Below are 6,000 nucleotides of genomic sequence, written 5' to 3'. Positions count from 1 at the left end.
GGCAGAGCAAGAACTCTCTTGCTCACATCCTTTGATCTTTTTAGAAACTTAATGGGAGAAATACGTCTACCCAGTTCAGCACATAAAAACACAGGATGACCAGTTAAATTTGAATTTCAGATAAATAACAAATACATTTTTAGTATAAGTATGTCCCAGGAAATACTTGAGACACATGCTACTTAGTATAAATATATCCCATGTAACATCTGGGACATACTTACAGTAAAAAATTATTCATTGCTTATCTGAAACTGAAATTTGACTACAAATTCCACTTTAACTGGGTGACCTGGGGCACCACGTATTTATGAAGCAATAGCTAACTGCTGGATACTTTAACAATAAGAAAGAACATATAGTTCCTGATATCAACTAGTGCACTGTCCAGTGAGGGAGAAACACATAGTTAAATCTAACAAAAGGTAGGGAAGACAGTGACAGAGACAGGGGTGTCCACGAGGGACATTTAATACCAGACAGGGGAGGTAGAGAAGTACCCCTAAGAGACTCTTAAAGGATGAATAGAATTTAGTTGCCCTCAGAGGTGGTGGAGTATTTCAGGCAAACGGGAGTGTATAATCAAAAGCAAAAAGCAGTCTGGCTATGTCGGTGACCACAAGCAATTGATGTTGCTGTAGACCAAGTGGGAAGCAGGGCATGAGGAGAAATGAGCTTGGGGATTGAGGTAGGAGCTGAATCATGAATGTGGCTCGTCATATAAGCCACGTTACTGAATAGAACAAGACTTGAAGCAGAACAATCATGGGGACATCTTCTCTGCTGTCCAGATAAGCTGCCATTGTTTTGAAGTCCCATTTCTGGTCCTAGCTCCTCCAGGAACCAGCTACCACTTGATGGCCTGGGGGCCTCAGGGTTTCTCTGGGAACAAACACTGACCACATTGTGTCATAAATCCCTGTTCACTGTCTTCCCCCAGGGGACTTCCTGAGGGTAGGAGTCATTTCTTTGGCACTCTGCACTGCACCTGCCAATTACACACTGCTTTCCCTGAATCCTAAATATTTGCACCAGTGGGTACTGCATCCATGATCTCCCACTGGACCATATTCTCTCTGCTTCGAGATTGTACTCGACCTCCAGATGGATTCCCAGGCCCTAACCATACTGTCAGGAGCCTCCTTAGAGCTGAGAGCCCTCAGTTAATCCCAAGGCCTGGAAATGAACTTCCTTTCCCAGATCCTTATCACTGTCCCCCACCAGTCCTCCAGCAGCTGGATGACTTCCGCTTTAGAAAACTTCCAATGACAATGACTTCTGTCAATGACTTCCTGCAGCAGAGTCTCAGGTAGCAGACAGCATCCTTCTGGTCACCCCAAGGATACGCTCTTTGGGATGTCCCATGGCCACAACTTCGGCTCTCTATCATCCCCTCATCTTCCTTCCAGAGGCTCCTCCTCTCGCAGACCGTGAGGTTTCTCAATTTCTTGGTGGGTACTTTTCTGTCATTCCCATGTGATGGGTATATATTGGTCCATCTTCACATATGCTTGGATGCTGACCTTGTTATGACCCCACCCCCAGCAAGGATAACGCTGCTCTAGCTTCGTCCTTCAGCAGATCCAAGCCCTACATGGCACTTGAGTGGGTCCCACTCTCAGTGCCCTGTTTGCCTCCTGGACAGCTCTGGCGGTGACATCCTGCCTTGGCTTCTGTGTCTCTCCAAGGTTGTGAGTTTCTATGGTTTAATTTACAAGAACTTTAGTCTGAAAAGCCTGGCTTGGAATCCCAGTCTGGTTGACTTTCATTTTATTATTTAATTTAACCTGCTCAAGAATCCCATGACGACTGTGTCATTATCTTTTGTAGACAGGCAAAAGAACAAGAAAACCAAAAAACCTGTGGGCACAGAAATGTTAAATAATTTTCTCAAGATTACCAGTCTGGCGAGTGGGGTACCTGGGATTCAAACTTGGCTGCTGTGATTTCAAAACTCACGTTCTGCCTGTCACATGGTCTCCAGGCAAGCACCATGCACAGGCTCAGGGCAAGTCACTTCAGTTTCATGAGTTTCAACTTCCTTCTGTCTAAAACAGAGTTAATAATAGGTTAATAAGAGCCACCTCTCAAGATGGTTGTAGAGATTAAATGGAATTATGTAAATTAGGCACCTAGCCCAGAGCCTGACAACAGATGTGCAAGAAATATTTCCTTCCCGCCTTACTATGTCCATCTGGGTAGATTTTCCCATTGTCCTAGCAAGGAGCAGCTCTGAGGAAATAGCAGTTGTGTCAGCCGCGCCAGCCTGGGAAGAACTGCTTTGCAGAAGCGCAGGTGCATGAAAGCTTTTTTCCCAGCTATCAGGATGAAACGGGCAGAGTCAGAACAGGCGCCCAGGAAGCACCTCCTCACAGATCAGGAAGCATCTCATCCAGCAGGATGGCCTGAGACCTCCCCTGGGACCTGCCCCCGGCACCTGGGAGGCCAAGTATCTACCAACCTGTGACATCCCAAAAGAAGGTGTCAGCTAACGGGCTCAGTAAGGATTTGGGAGAAACACTCTCTTGGATAAAGCTACTTTTTGGTACTTCTTATCTCCCCACCCCATCTGAGCACGTCCATGGCCCTGCTCTGAGTTACGAGGACGTAAATCTCCATCACAAATTTATTGCCATCATTTATCAGCTCCTGTTGCTCAATGGCCAAGTAGTTAATTTTAAAATGAAGTGGGGTTGTTTTCATTAATACCCTTGCACGAACTACCCATCAAAACACTCAGAGACAATTAATACCATGTTGCTGAATACTGAGCGGATAAATATCTCCAGTCTTGGCTTGTCTCTGGGAGATAGAAGACATTAGACTCATCCTCTGTTGTAATAATAGTCTCTCATTCTCTTCCTCTCCATAGCATCAGAAACATTTACATCTAAGAATGAGATTAAATAGCCGTACCAGCCCATAACGTGAATTGAAAGGGCTGTTGGTTCACAACATCTAAGTAATGCCTTCAGGATATAGTGGTAATGACAATAGACCTAAAAAGAAGACGGAACATTTCTGAGGACGATGCATCTCCAATACCAAAGCCTTCTGGCCTCGAAGGCTTCCTGGAAGGCAAATGCCTTGCCTCTGCTGGGGGCTGAAGTCCAGGTTGCTTAGTAGCCTGAGCGGTGGGCGGAAGTTGGAGCCCACACTCCCACAGGCTCAAAACCTATATAGAAAGAATCGTCTAGATTTTGACAACTCTGGAGTTGCAACAGGGCTTCGTGGCTTGTGGTCATTTGTTACTTTACTAAGGCACGATTTTACACCTCACATGGAGGCTGCTGTCAGAGTGATTTTCTCACTTTGGAGGAAGCCTAGTAACCCTCCCTGCCCCCAGCGCCGCATCCAACCGCTTTTGTCCTTAACCATTCACTTGCAGGCCTACTGTGTGCTAAATGTTGTCTTAGGCCCTGGGGACGCAGCACAGGATCTCGATCTGCAGGGAGCGTGTTCATATCAGCTTTATTATTTTCTACCTGCCAGCATCATTTACACAACTCTTAAGAGGTAATAAAAAATTCATTTCTTTGTGGAAAATAGCCCTGAAAAGAAATCCAGGTGGTGCATTAAAAAAAAAAATTTGTATTGCTTTCCCCCCCATCTTGCTTAAATAATAGGTTCACTGCGGCAAAAATTAGAAACTATAGGTAAGAAAAAGAGAATAATTAGCACCCTGAATCCCGCCACCCAGAGATCACCACAGTTAAGCTCCGCCTCCTGCACACATGGGCTCTCGTTTCTCTTTTATATATAGCCATCGCTTTTTTAAAAAAGCATGATCATTCTTTGTGTGATTGCCCCTCATCCCATCTTAATAAGCACACTTCTATAACTAATGGCTGCATACACTCTCAAGGTTACATTTTAAGAACATACACCAGATTGCTTACCTAGCCCTCTATGTTTGGATACTGAGGTTGTTTTCTGCCCTTTTAAAACGATAAACAACACTGTAGTTTCCTTTGTCTAGCCATTATTATTACTAGATCCTGGTGCACATCCCTAATTATTTCCTGAAGATAAATGCGTTGAAGTGGAATTTCTAGGTCAATTCACATGCACATTTTTGAAGTTCTTGACATATGTGGCCAAACTGTCCACAAAATGGTTCCAGTTTAAGCTCCCAGACATTTGCTTCCTCTGTCATGTGAAGACTCACCAGCTTCTCACAGTCAAATTATAGAGACAGAGATTGCACCTGCTCCAACCTCTTGCTTCCCTCCGTTTACTGGGGCAGGTCCTCCCTCCTCCTGCCCAGGGCTCCCTTTCCCCTGAGCTCTACATCCCAGCCCTCCCCTGGCCTCAGCACTTTTCCTCTACCAATTGTCCTTTCTTCCTCTGTGAGCTCTTTCCACATGAAAAATATTGTCACTTGCATAGTAAAAGAAAAACATTTCTTTGAACTCTGCTACACACTGAATTGTGCCCACCCACATTCCTATGTTGAAGACTCAACCCTCAGTACCTGACTGCATACGCAGACGAGGCCTTTGAAGAGGTGACTGAGTTAGCACAAGACCTTTGAGGTGGACCATAAGCCAGTCTGACAGGTGTCCTTCTAAGAAGAGAAAATTTGAATGCACAATGAGATGTGTGTGTGCAGAGGGAAGACCACGTGAGGATCCGGTGGGAAGGCGGCCAGGAGAGAGGCCTCCAAAGAAACCAAACCTGCTGACACCTTGATCTTGGACTTCCAGCCTCCAGAACTATGAGAAAATAAATTTCCATTGCGTAAGCCCCCCAGTCTGTGGTGTTTGTTAATGGCAGCCAGAGCAAAGCCATGCAACCTCCTTATAGAAAACCTTTTCTAAGGCTGTCCTTCTTAGACAAACTTACCCTTCATTCTCTTGCTCCATCTCGCCATACAGCCCATGGCAATCTGGCTCCTGCCCCCACTTCACGAGACAGCTGCCACCAAGGTTACAACCAACCTCCACAGGACCAACCGAGCCGATGCCCTGCCTAGCACAGACAGGCACTGGGCTGGTGTAGAAGGAGTTGTTGTTGCTGTGGTAATCACTTGTAAGAGGTGCAGCTCAGTCTGCCAAATTAGAGAACAGGGTAATAAATATGCCCATGTTAGTTCTCCACAAAATGCATACTGGCATTTTTCAAGATATATGTAGAAGAGACATACATACACACAATAGACTTACTTGGAAAATAGAATAGGTGTGCCCACTGTAGACTCTTTGGAAGATACCTTGATCAATTTCTTCCAGGTCCTTTTTATTTTTTCTTTTCTCTATGCAGAGGTTGTTTGATTGCTATAGTCTGTGACATATTCTTGGTAGGCTTATTTTTATCCATCCTTCTCCCATTTAGGGAACATTATAACTGTGCCTCCTCCAGCTATATTCAGGTTATTTAAAAGGAGGATGTAGCTCACTGATCTTCCTGATTCTCCCTTCAGTTTCAAAAAGTCAGGTTTGGGGCTGTTTCTGGGGGTGCCGTGGCCTCCATGAGGATTAAAAGTAAGTAGGTTAAGAAGCAGCCCGCTGGACTGGGAGCCTGGTGTATCCCCACCACTGCCGCCCCCAGATGTCCAGGTGTGCGACCGAAGGCTCTTCAGGAGTTGGCAACGATGCCAAATGCCACTGAGAAAGAAGGGTGAGTCAGGCAACAGCTCTTGCAGCAAGCACCTGGCCTGCGCAAGGGCTTTGGTTGCAGTGGGGATGTTTCTGTCATCAGCTGAATGGTTGTCTTCCTCTGGAAGGAGGGACTTTAGGGTATCTTTCACAGATCCAGAGAGACACAGCTCTGGGCATTTGAAAGCAGATTTATGGTCTCAGGCACCAAGATTCTCTGACTTGCACCAGCAGATGAAGCTCTGATAACAAAAGAGGCGGGAGTTTCGATCATACTTTAGGGCGTGGGTTATTCATATCACATCCCCATGGGCACGCAGGGCCAGCGCAGGAGGGTGGGTGGTAGGAGGTGTGGGGACTATCCTAACCAGTCCATCAACAGAACCTCCGGAGAATCAGACCC

This window comes from Balaenoptera acutorostrata, chromosome 1 (assembly GCF_949987535.1).
Source record: "Balaenoptera acutorostrata chromosome 1, mBalAcu1.1, whole genome shotgun sequence".
Taxonomy (NCBI): domain Eukaryota; kingdom Metazoa; phylum Chordata; class Mammalia; order Artiodactyla; family Balaenopteridae; genus Balaenoptera; species Balaenoptera acutorostrata.
Note: the sequence above shows the minus strand (reverse complement) of the source record.